Source organism: Octopus bimaculoides, chromosome 20 (genome assembly GCF_046866305.1).
Source record: "Octopus bimaculoides isolate indiv1 chromosome 20, ASM4686630v1, whole genome shotgun sequence".
Classification (NCBI taxonomy): domain Eukaryota; kingdom Metazoa; phylum Mollusca; class Cephalopoda; order Octopoda; family Octopodidae; genus Octopus; species Octopus bimaculoides.
In genome coordinates this window covers 40,824,142-40,838,280 of record NC_142947.1, presented here as the reverse complement: position 1 = coordinate 40,838,280, position 14,139 = coordinate 40,824,142, and the positions used below count along the sequence as shown (strand labels likewise).

The 14,139-nt window shown below is 37.4% G+C and overlaps 1 long non-coding RNA gene across 1 annotated transcript in view; it reads left to right on the top strand.

Moving 5' to 3' along the window:
- The window catches only part of LOC149131694 (uncharacterized), a 194,116-nt gene extending 185,001 nt beyond the window's left edge, over positions 1-9,115 (top strand). Inside the window, exons 4-5 of the long non-coding RNA XR_016237671.1 lie at positions 6,943-7,068; positions 9,000-9,115. This is a non-coding gene — a long non-coding RNA (uncharacterized LOC149131694). The remainder of the gene's footprint in view (positions 1-6,942; positions 7,069-8,999) is intronic.
- The last annotated feature ends 5,024 nt before the right edge of the window (positions 9,116-14,139 follow it).

Genomic DNA, 14,139 nt, shown 5'->3' with positions numbered 1-14,139 from the left:
TAAGTCTATCCTTTCTAATATATTTTTCTAATTTGTTCTCATTTATTCTTGTAAGAGTCTCAAGTCGTAATTCATTAGACTGCGGCCATGCTGTAGCGCTGCCTTTGCGGGTTGAGTCCATCACTTTGTCCTCAGTGATGCTTCTCTGGCACAGAACCACACCCAGGGGTTAGGATTCCTGTGAAGATATCAGGAAAATGTAGAAGACAGAAGAGCAAAGGTGTTTGTGAGTTTGTAAGAGAACAGCGAAGACTGGAGACCCTAGAAACAAATGACAACGACTACTACTACTACTACTACTACTACTACTACTACTACTGCTGCTGCTGCTGCTGCTGCTACTACCACCACCGCCATCAGCATCACCATCATCGCCACTACTGCTACTATTGCTGTTGCTGCTGCTGCTGCCGCTACCAGCACCACCACCACCATTACTACTACTACTACTACTACTACTACAACTACAACTACTACTACAACTGCTGCTGCTGCTGCCGCCGCCACTAGCACCATCACCAGCACCACCATCATTACCACTACCGCCACCACCACCACCATTACTACTATTACTACTACTACTACTACTACTACTACTACTACTACAGATGGTGTGCAGCTACAACAACATCAACTGCAACAAAAAAAAGTACGGCAGTGACAACAACAACAACAACACGAAGGAAGCATTGCAAATGAAACAAAATGTAACATTAGAAGGATGCTTTGAGAATACTTAGCTCTTTGTTTAAGCTTCCGGTGTGTGTGTGTGTGTGTGTGTGTGTGTGTGTGTGTGTGTGTGTGTGTGTGTGTGTGTGTGTGTGTATGTGTGCGTGCGTGCGTGTGTGTGCGTGCGTGTATTTGGAGCATATGACTTCTAAACTGTACGGACGCTAGCTTAAAGAAAATTACCCATCACCCATTCATATGTGTACATAGATTCCTGATATGTACACACACACAAACACACACATATATTCTTTTATTCTTTTATTTGTTTCAGTCATTTGACTGCGGCCATGCTGGAGCACCGCCTTTAGTCGAACAAATCGACCCCAGCATTTAAGTACTGCACTTTCGCGTATCACCTGTTTCAACATAACTGTCATATAGATACAAACTGTCATTTTAATCCCGTGCAACGGCGGGCATCTCTGCTATTTTATATATATATATATAATTTTATTTAGTGCTTATTTTGATTTTATTCACCCTACTTTGAGGTATGCATATAATATGCACAAACATAATGTATACATACATGTATGAATACATACGTACGTACGTACGTACGTACGTACATACGTATACACATGCACGCAGATACAGTTATATTTGCATGTATATACATACATGTATATATACACACAAATATATACACACAAACATATACACACAAACATATACATACAGACACATACACGCAACCATAATACATACATGCATGCATACATACATACATACATACATATATGCGTATACACATGCACGCAAATACAGTTATACTTCTGCACTATTTTAGAGATCAGCTGCCGTACAGATGTGAACACGTTTTCCAAAAACAAAGTGAGGGTGAATCTTTACGGTCACCTACTTTAAAACCAGCCACATTTCTACCCAGATTTTGAATGCATGTTTACAGAACAATCGGTGATTGTTACTTAAAGCAGATACATCATGAAAGCCTAAATTAACAGCGGTATTCGTCTCGAGGTAGTATCTCTTACGTAACATACAATGCTAAATGACTCAAAAATATAGCAGTAGTAGATTAAAATCGTCCTGTGGTGGCATTTCTTCTTTGAGCTTCGTCAGTCGTAAGTATCCTCTGATGACAGCAAGCTAAGACGAAATCAGTCATTTCTGATAAAGAAAAGCAGTAATGGAAAAATCACTGATGTTGCAATTAGGCAGCCGTTTGAATAAAAATTCGTTGTGTGCAACAGAAGCAGTATTAGTTTAAAAGAGTGATCCGCGTATCATTCTTAATGTATATACGTTATCGGAAGCCTAATTCACTGTGGTATTTGTCCTGAGATAATATAGTGTTAAAAAGCATAAAAATATATCAGTAGCAAGTGAAAACTTCTCAGCGGCAGTGTTGGCATTGCTGAATGCACATTTCAACGTCTTCGGGCTTCATCAGTAGCAAGTACTCACTGGCAACCGCATGATAAGACAAAATCCATTCTTAATGATGTAGCAAAATAACGATTTAAAATCCCTGATGCTGCAAATTAGCTGTTAGGCTGAATAAAAATTCGTTGTGTGCAACAGAAGCAGTTTTAGCTTAAAATATCAACCAGCATATCATGCTTAAAGAAAATTTTCATGATATAACTGCTTTTGTATCTGCATACAAAACTTCTTATGACATATCTACTTTAAGTATGATTGTGAGATTGCTATTTGAAACTACTACTAATTTAAACTGCTACTGTTTTAAACTACTGGTACTAATAATTACTGATGATCTCGGCCATGTCAGCCAATGGCTAAGTGATGAAAATTATGAAGAACTCCAGATTTCAGATAAAGAAAGCAACCAGTTAATATGCACGTAGCCAACACATTCTTGAAGCAGGCTTGTAAAATTATTTAAGACTTTTATAAATTTCAACAAGTACCATTTATCATTTTATGTTATCTATGTGTCAGTGATGGAAGTCTGTTTCTTTGTAAGAAACCTGATTCTTTATGGTAGGAAGAATTAAAATATTTGACAAAGAAAGATAGCATATATATGTACGCTACTCAATCCCCTCTCTCTCCTTCTCTCCCTTTCTCTCTCTCTCTCTCTCTCTCGCTCGCATTTGGGCTTTTGAGCGACGTATGAGCATCCCATACACACGTGCTTAAACATATACATCTATACAAAGCACTCACACACACATATACCATATATAGTCACACCTATATGAAACATATGAAGGATTATTACACACACATACATATTGTGATTGAAACGCAGCGTTAAATATATCGCTACCCTGTTCTTGTGAAATACAGATATTTAGCATAAGGTTTATGTTAGCCACGTGAATAACTTTCTAACAGAAAATATACGGAAGACTTTCATTTGTTAGACATTTTTTTAATATGAGTAGTCCCATGAGATTTCACTTTATACTCTCATGTATGTGGTACAATTATTTTATACGATTTTGTTTCAAACAAGGCTCGAGGCCCCTGTTGCAAAGGAACTGCAAAGAAGGAAAAAAAAGGTGGCCTATGAATTCCAAAGATGCTGATCAACAGAAATCTTCAAGATCAAATGAGTGTAACTGTCTTTATGTTATCATAACTATATCTCTTAGATTTGAAGTGTATGTCAACTGAAAATATTGCTTCTAAAAGACGTGACACTGATAACATGCCTCTTGCATCACACAATCGAGAATATTGAGAAAAATTTCCTTCGAGATCAGCAATTGTTGAAATGTCCGACGAATGAACGTTTGTGTTGGATCTCCGTCAGCGATTCATTCATTAATATATGAAACTTAAGTAATATTCTGTATTTCACAAGTACACTATAAAGATATATTTAACGTGGTCATCGGTACGAATATATAAATACGAAGTCTTTGTACTCCATGTATATACATATGTATTCTCTCTCTCTCTCTCTCTCTCTCTCTCTCTCTCTCTCTCTCTCTCTCTGTGTGTGTGTGTGTGTGTGTGTGTGTGTGTGTATTGTGCGTGCACATACACACATATGTTGTGTATATACAGTTTTTGCGTTCTTCTCAAGAATACCAGCATCTGTATACTCTTCACAGATATCTTCGTAAGTTTAGCGATATATTACCAACAGCAGATTAACCTGCATATTCATGTGAACCGGTGCTAACCTAGCATTACATGGTCCTCAGCTGTTCTACTAAAATATGTCCACCTCTTCCTCATCATTCAAATATTACGCACGGAAAACACGAGAAAAGGCGAAGTACCTTACACCGAGCCTTCTCTGATCCTAAGAGCACGAACACAGCTACGGAACACTAAGATACCTAAACCGAGAACCAAACCCTGCCTCGCAACAGTATTACAGGAGATCGTGTCTACAAAGCCATTCTCTTATACTGAGCAGCGAGCATTATCTTTCGTAAGTGTGACGCTGATGTAATGAAGTTTAGGACTTCGAATAATGCGTTCGCTCTCTCTGATAAGACCAGTAACCTCTATGAAGTAGAGGAGAATAAATATAGACAACCTCTCCTTTATAAAACAACTAATAATCACAGAAATACTTATGTATAAGCTTATAGCAACATATATGAGGAGGACAAGCACATAACTGAGTAGATTAACTTAGATAAGAGGTTAGAATATGTGGCTTATCTCACTTGAATGGATCACAAATAACCCTAAATGTAGATTAATAAACCCAGCGAAAATAGAAATAAGGTTGATAAGCAATATCTTACGAAATATTAACATTTACATCAGAACTGGAATTAGGCTTCAAAATGGGAGCAACAATCGCGCTGTTATCAGTTTGGTTCAAAAACATTGGATACAAACCCCAAACTAAATTCACAGAATGCATACGAAATAGCTTAAGAAATTAGTAACGCCCGCAAGATCTTACTCTTTGACAAGAGTCTAATAATTAATTAGTACGTTCTAGTCATAATATGTCAGAATATGAGAAAGATTACAGGATTAGAAATTTTGAAACTAGAAACTAAATTAGCAACAGAAATGAACAACCATAAAGGTATACCATCCATATTTCATTGAACTGGGTACCCTGAATTTATATAGAAAAAAATCTGTTGTGGGTACACAAATCCAGTGTGAATGGAGAAGCAAAAAGGCCAACATATGTGATTCAGAAACAGTCTATTATCAGTGGAAATAGTGAAAGATATATCCACATTTCCGATAATTTAGGTAACTAACGTCGTCTATTTGGAGTATTTCTAGAGACAAAACACTACAATGCGTCAGAATATTTCATAAGTAGTTGAGACGGATATACTTAGAGACAAAGTTACCTAATCATAACTGCGCAGTATAGTTATCGTCTCCAAATTTTAATAAATTCGAGAAAAATGCTTTTCAAAAAATGACAATATGACAATTTTGGTACAAGACTACCAATTTCTGGAGGGGGGAAAATCGATTACGTCGACCTCAGAACTCAACTGGTACTTATTTTATCGACCTCAGAGGATTAATGGCAAAATCAACCTCGACGGATTTTGAATTCAGAACGCCAAGACGGACGAAATGCCGTTAAGCATTTTTCTCGGCCTGCTAACGGTTCTGTCAGCTCACCGCCTTACAATGTAACAGTATTGTGAAACTTTAGTGTACAGATAGAGCACGAAGTACTAATTAGTAAGCTTGGCATCAGTCTCCATGGCTATAAATGACAAGAACACACTAATTGCTAACTTAAAAATACCAAATGATTATAACGTTGTGTACATGCGAGTAGAAAAATTAAACGAAAAAAAAAATGACACCGTCCTAAATGTTGAACTGAAAGCATAATGGTAGGTGAGAAATGAGTCTATTATTCCGTTTGTTATTTGCACAAATGGAATGGCGAATTACCAAAGGCTTGGCATTGGCATATTAAGGGAAATGGCAATAATAGGTAGGGACTGTAAACATTCATAATGCATTCCAAGGCGGCTAGCTGGTAGAATCGTTAGCACGTCGGACAAAATGCTTGTGGGTATTTCGTCCGTCTTCGAGTTCCGAGTTCAAATTACGCCGAGGTCGACTTCGCTTTTCATCCTTTCGGGGCCACATTAGCGCAACGATCATCTTTGGTTTCAAGACGAAAGGTGTTCATCCATCAGGATAATGTTCAGTTACATACACCGAGGATGACATTCCAAAAGCTGGAGCAGTTTGAATGGGAAACGATGCCACACCCACTATATTCGCCGGTCATTGCCCAATCTTATTATCATTTGTTCCGCATTTGGACGGAAAAAATATGAGTTCTGTAGACGTGGCCAGAACAGCACTGGAGGGGTATTTTTCGTCATGGACAAGTGAATATTGGAAGAGGGGCCTTGCAAATCTACCAGATAGATGAAAGAGCATTGTAGAAAATGAAAGAGTGTATATTTTAAATTAAAAATGAATTTTGTTTATCTTAATTTTGAAAAATAAAAGATGTATAAAAAATCCGCATCATTTATAAGATGACCCTATATATATATATATATATATATATATACACACACACACACACACACATATATATATATATATATATATATATATATAAACATTGATCATAGAACAAACATCAAATTCGAGTCAACAACTTTATCTATACCACCATTCATCCAAACATTTGATCATATATAAAAATTACCATGGTTCTTAAACATATGAAATATACATATACAAGAAACACAGCCGGTAAAAATATACATGCGAATAAAATACAAATATATACAAACGTTGCAAAGCGTTTAGAGTGGAGTAAAAACCTACAGAATTGGTCCCTAGAATTGTGGAAGAATGTCGTTTTCTGGGACGAGTCATCCTTTACCTTGTTTCCGACCACCGGCCGAGTGTATGTGGAGACTGCCAAAAGAAACATTTGGCCCAGACTGCTTTCTTCCAATTGTTAAACACGGAGGAAGATTTGTGATGATCTGGGAAATCCGCCGGCCCAATGATTTCCCTTCGTGACAGAATTAATAGTCAAGACTATTTAAGCATTGCTATCCTTAAATCCTTTGAGTCTAAAACTTTAAATAAATTTACTGGGGTGATCTCTTTTTGCAACCATAAGTTTTTTTCTGCTTTTCTGAAGGTGTATAGAAGTAAAATTAGATGTGGTAAATAATATTTAGTTTTACTAGGTTTTGAAACCGGGAAGTTGAAATTTCTATTAACAACAGCCACCTGCATGTTTAGCAATGAAATAATTGTTGTTGTTTTTTTGGTTTTTTTTTTTCTTAGTGTGGTAGAGTGTCCGGGAATTTCAGAAGAATTGGTTTATGCAAAACACCTGTTGTCAAATAGAAGAAGAGTACAACTATCGCCTGAGTCAATTCTAAAAATTAACCCATTGGATTACGGAAGAAGGTAGGAATTAGTCGATTTTATTTACCTTTTTGATAGACCGTTCTACAGGGTGTCCACAAAGTCTGGGTACATGGAGTAACTAAAATCGTAACATAAACAATTAAATATAAGAAATAATAATTTATTAAAGTATCTGTTAATCCCCATGTACCCAGATTGTAAATAAAATCATAACATAAACAATTAAATATAAGAAATAATAATATTTTAAAGTATGTATTAATCCTCATGTACCCAGACTTTGTGGACACCCTGTATATATTTGTATTTTATTCGCATGTATATTTTTACCTTCTGTGTTATTTGTATAATTATATTTTATGTTTAAGGACTATGGTAATATTTATATATAATCAAATGTTTGATTAGGGACCGTGTTATATATAAAATCGTTGTTTGTTCTATGATCAATGTTTCTTTATCTCTGTCTCAATTACATTTGAGCACTTCTTTTTTACAGTCCTATAAATCCTTTTGCTTCCATAAGAAGAGGCAAAAATTATTTCTTGTCATATATAAATACACACACACACACACACACATATATAAAGAAAACTCAGAGTCCGCAAGTTTCATGCGTTGGCAATTATGTATGTATATATATATTTATATGCACGGACGTTTGACTGAGTAGTCAAGTTCGTTCAAGTGTGTGTGCCTCACCATATTGTGTGTAGTGACTCGCCATATTGCATCTTGTATGTTGTTATCTCTAATCTATGCAGTTTTTTTTTTCTCTTGATGACAAGTTTTCGTAACTGTTAATTATCTCGTAAGCCAAATGTTCCGTTATCTCTTGCATCTCGGATGTCAAATTACACGACATATTGTTGCCTGGTTTTAATGTGAATCAGTCGAGGCTCTCGCTAAGGTTTGTTTAACGACATTTGGCCTGCAGACTGAATGTTGGTGACACTTGTTGAATGCTAGAAGAATTGTTTTAGCCACTCATGGCAAGAAAATTGCTCGTTTGGATAAACGTTTGCCCTTTCTATTCTAATAATGTTGCAACTACGATTTTTAGGTTCACAGCATGTGACACATGTCACCATTACTTTTATTACTGTATATTTGTTTGATAGAGGAACATATGCAATATGCACTTCGCATGTTTTGCTCTGTAACATTACACATATACAAATACATATACACACACAAACATACATGCACCCATGTGTACATGTGTGTGTATATATATTTTTTTACTTGTTTTAATCATTTGACTGCAGCCATGCTGGAGTACCACTTTGAAGGGTTTTTAGTCGAACAAATCGACCCCAGGACCTATTTTTTAAACAGGACTAGTACTTATTCTATCGGTGTATTTTTTCCGAGCCGCTAGGTTACGGGGACGTAAACACACCAACACCGGTTGTCAAGTGGTGATAGGGAGACACAAAGACACACACGCCGGGTACTTGGTGTATATATGTATGTGTGTGTATATATATATATATATATATATATATATATATACACACACACACACACATCAAGTAAGACTTTGCCTTTCATCCTTTCGGGGTCGATAAATTAAGTACCAGTGGAACACTGGCGTCGATGTAAAGGACTACTCCTCTCTCCCCACCCAAAGAATGGCTGCCCTTGTGGCAAAATTTGAAACCATTATAGTACATATAGTTTAAATAGAAGTTAGTTTCTTTAATATCAAATCCTAATTTATCTCTCCTGATGAGTAATTTTTCGATCGTATTGTTTTATCGAGAGCAGGTTTACATCACCTGACTTGTCATCGATTACTTACCAGCTGCCTTTGTGTTTTGTCTTAGTAACGTGAATCGAGTTCCGGGTCAGCCTTCTCGATGTCACTCCGACATATTGATCTTCAGGCTCCACAGTCAGCATCCGTATTTTTCTTTATATATTGCTCATCCCGTGATAGGTTTTAAGAATATCCTTGTTTCTTTCAGTGAATGATGTGTGCTGTAGAGTATGTCATTTCTGGATACAAGATTGTTTTTCTGGCAGTAGACGTACGATGACAAATTCCACGTTGATTTCAATATCAATAAAATAATAAAATAATGATCATTTTGTAAGACTTTTCACTCTTTGATGAAATAAAAATAAGACACTAGATAGGCGATTGATTCTTGTTAGGTGATCCACACATCGTTATGATACGCACACATTCATATATATGGACACACATATAGACATACGGACACACATATATACATACGGACACACATATATACATACGGACACACATATACATACGGACACATACAGAGACGCATGCATACACACACATACAAGCAGGTTAAGCATGCGCACATATATATATGGTTGTATAATAAGAAACTTACTTCTCAACCACATAGTTTTGGGTTCGGTCCCACTGCGCTGCACCTTCATTTCACGTTATTGTAGTTCACTCAGCTGGCAAAAATGAGTAATCCTGCGACGGACTGGCGTCCCATCCAGGTGGGAAATATATACGCTGTGGAATCAGGAAACCGGCCTTTATGAAAGCAGAACCTATTCTATGATCTCATTAAGAAAGAAGAGGCGGCTTAAATATCACTTGTGTGGAGAGGAGACTGTTATTTGCAAATTTCAGAACTTGTGGGATAGATAACTTTACATAAGAATGTAAATGGAGATCTATAGAATCGTAGTCTTTCACAAGATTGATTGCAGCCCATCTTTGCTCTGTCCCTCGCCCCTCCTCCTGTTCAGAGTGAAACACAAGTCGTTTCTAAATGCAAATTTGCCACTCTTCTTCCCGATAAGTTGACAACGAATACATCTAAGTTCAAAGGATAATTAAACTTCCTGTCATATCTTGGTAATAAATGTGTGAATGTAAACTGCTCTCTCCCTTGTGAACATCAGCTGATATACGATCAACACCAGCTGGCTTTATTGTTGCACAGTAAGGAAACGGATATATTTCTTCATAGAAAATTGAGGCTGGTGAATGGCAGAATCGACAGAAATCCGGACAAACTGTTTTAAACATTTTTCTATTCTACGTCTTGAATTAAAATCCCTAAATTCAATCTTGCATGTTAGAATAAAGTAATATCACCCACATTCTAAATACTTGTCGAATATAAATATCATGGTTATTCGACAAAATATAAGCATGAATCGTACGAAATTGTGCTTAGAACTTAAACTAGAAAATATTTCGTACAGGAAAATAAAAAAATGTTAGAAAATAAAGTATAAATAAATAGATTTTAAAATAAGAGATTATCTCATGCTCACACGACATTTTCACAAGAATCTCCTGTTTTGGTCTCTAACCTATAACTTAACGTATGAGGTCATCAGAAATAGAACCTTGTTAGGAATGATTAATACTAATCACCAGTATACTTAAGAATTTCAATCCTAACTTTTGACCAAAGAAGCTCTGGAATTTATTAAAAGAATCCTGGACGCTATCAAGTTGACATAGATCTTATTAAGACGCCCGGCGAAATGCATAGCGGTTTTTCGTCTGCAGTAACGTTCTGAGTTCAAATTCTGCCGAGATCGACTTTGCCTTTCATCCTTTCGGAGTCGGTTAAATAAGTACCAGTTACGCATTGGGGTCGATGTAATCGACTTAATCCCTTTGTTTGTCCTTGTTTGTCCCTCCATGTTTAGCCCCCTGTGGGCAATAAAGAAATAAAAAATTATTTTCATCATCCTTAAAATTATTTTCATCATCTTCTGGCAGAATCGTTAGCACGCCGGCTTAGCGGCATTTCGACCGTCTGTATGTTCTGAGTTCAAATTCCGCCGAGGTCGACTTTACCTTTCAACCTTTCGGGGTCGATAAAGTCAGTACCAACTGAACATTGGGGTCGATGTAATCGACTATCCCCTACCCCCAAATTGCTGCCCTTGTGGCAAAATTTGAAGCCATTATTATCCTTCTCCTGCTCCGTATTCCTTACCACGACCACCACCACCACCACCGTTGGTCTTATTAACTACAATATCGATTTGTAAAATTAGCAAAAGTCGGACCTCATTTATTTAATTTTGTACATATCAGTCATCTAATCCACTCCAGTATATATTTCGTAGTTGGTCCTTAAATAATGGACTCCTCAAGCAACATCAACTGTATAGAATTTTTATCCAACCTCCCTTCTGTCTCTACCACTCGAACGACCAACTCTACCTTTTGAGTTCCTAATAATAATAATGCACGACAGCGGAATAAATGTTTATATTATGTTTAGATTAATGAGATAACATGACAAAGAGTTAGAACAAAGGTTTTTAAGTGGAGAAAGATAACAGCAGAAAACCTCTCCTATCAAGGGAAATATGTGTCCCGTAGTTTCCTTATCTTGTTTAAACATAGAAAGTAATCAAGGCTCTAAAATAAGGATCTTATTATGGCTAAGAATAGGGTTTGTAAAGAGATAAATGTTATGTATATCCTTTTTTATCGTATCATTTCACAACTAATTTATATAGTCATTTTGTTTTTGGCTGTTTGTACTGTGTTTAAAAGAGGAGTGAGTAAGGCTAAGCTAAACAACCGGCAAGACGAATCAGCGATAAGGGATCAATTCTAGGTTGAGCATTTACATGAACATTCTTTCTGGTAATTGCAATTTATAACCGTCGTAATTATTTCAGTTTTTGGCACAAAGCCAGCAGTTTTGAGGGTAGGAGTTAAAAGATTAGATTGTGTGTGTCACCCTCCCCTCACCACTACTTGATTAGTATATTATTTCATCAACCCCGAAAGAATGAAGGCAGAGTTGACCATGGCGGAATTTGAACTTAGAACGTAAGGAATCGCACATTTCGTCCATCGCGCTAACGACATCGCTATGACGACTGCTGTAAATAGTTTGTAATTAGCAGAATCTTAATAGTTGACTGATTACAAGGCACCCCTGATTAAGTTATGGTAAAGACATTCCAACCATGGCCATCTTGTCGCTTATTGAAACCTAGTATGTGTAGGACTATATTATCTAATGTGTCCGTCCCCCTTTGAGACGGAATTGTGTGACTCGAAAAGTGTGTGTGTGTAAGAGAGAGAGGAAGCGAGACGGTAGCGGTTCTGCAGTGAACCCAAAAAGCCTCATTATTCAATCACTTCGCCAACGGAGAGGGCAATGTCTATGACCCCTTTCTGGGTCTCCGAATACAATGGAAAGGAGGGACAGAAGGACAAGATATCCTCAAACTAAAAACTGAGTGAAGATTCTCGCCGTACGTAAACTTATTCTCTGACGTAGCTAGAGTGTGTGGTACCTGGGACAGACCTTTGATTTTGTCCTCTTCCCCACGGACACCAAGACCTGTTCCATACATGCGTTGCCTGGAGCAGTCAGATCGTCCCCACCCCTTCTCCCAACTAGCTACGTCACAGAGCATACACATCTTAAATCTTTTGAGGATGCACATTTTTTTCTTCTTTAGCTTTTCGTTCAGGTATGCATTATCCAGAATTAAATATTTCTTGAGGTATTCGCTTCCGGCATGGAAGATTACGCTTGATATATATATATATATATATAGACAGACAGACAGACATGTTCCTTTACTCTTTTACTTATTCATTTGACTGCGCTCATACTGGAGCACAGCTTCTAGTCGAACAAATCGACCCAAGGACTTATTCTTTGTAAGTCTAGTACTTATTCTATCGGTCACTTTTGCAGGACCGCTAATTGACGGGGACGTAAACACATCAACATTGGTTGTCAAGTGATCGTAAGGGACAAGCACACACACACACAAAGAAATATATATATATATATATATGCGCGCACACACACAAACACGATGGGCTTCTTTCAGTTTCCGTCAACCAAATCCACTGTCAAGGCTTTGGTTGGCCTGATGCTATAGAAGACACTTGGTCAAGGAGCTTCTTACCACAGTCACTCCTGCGCATTTACATATATACATACATATAGATAGATGGATGGATAGATAGATAGGTACCTTAACAGTATATATAAAAACATAAACTGTATCCATTCCATGTCATTCGAAACCATGATGCCTATAGACAACCACCTCCAACCAAATAATGGCATGCTGTATAACCAAACCAAGCGAAACGGAGTTTATTGAATGAATTACCTTTCGAAGTGTTACCTGACGAGAGACATCTGCACCGAAGGAGGTATCATACCCAATTGCGTAGTATCTCATCCGCGAGGGATCATGGATCGAAACGATCGTAGTGTTTGATAAAGAGTCTTGTGAATTCCAGACATACATTTGCGTACACGAATACATGCACGCGCACACATAAGGATACATGGATGTATATAAATATTTATGCATGGATGGATGGGTGGGTGGATGTAGGCCCGTATGCAGTCAATTAGATAGGCAGACATTTTTGATGAGTCGTAAGGTAGGGATTCAAGTCTATATGTGTGTGTCACCGTAGTTTTAGGGGCTAATAGTTTAGAATTATATGGAGAAACCCGTTTAGTCTTTAATAGACATACACATGCGAAGTGCATTCATGCATGCACGCACACTCACACACATATATGCACGAACACACACACACACACACGCATACAGTAAGTTCAGGTGTGGCACATTGAAGTATCAAGCAGTAACATGCATTGCTCATCAAAAGTTCAGTTCACCGATGTTGTTGATATACATAGGTAGGTAGGTATATATATATAGAGAGAGGGAGAGAGAGAGACAGACAAAGTAAGAGAGGGAGGAAGAGAGAGAGAGAGTACGAGAGAGACAAAGGAAGGAGGGAGGGAGACAGAAACAGACAACGAGATAAGTAGATGGAGAGAGAGATGGAAAGATAAACAGATGGATGGAGAGATAGACGGATAGATGGATGGAGAGATAGACAGATAATGGATGGAGAGAGAGATGGAAAGATAGATAGATAGATGGATGGAGAGATAGATGGATGGAGATGGAGAGATAGACAGATAGATGGATGGAGAGAGAGAGATAGATGGATGGAGAGAGATAGACAGATAGATGGATGGAGAGATGGACGGATAGATGGATGGAGAGAGAGAGAGAGATGGAGAGATAGACAGATGGATGGAGAGATGGAGAGATAGATGGATGGAGAGATAGACAGATAGA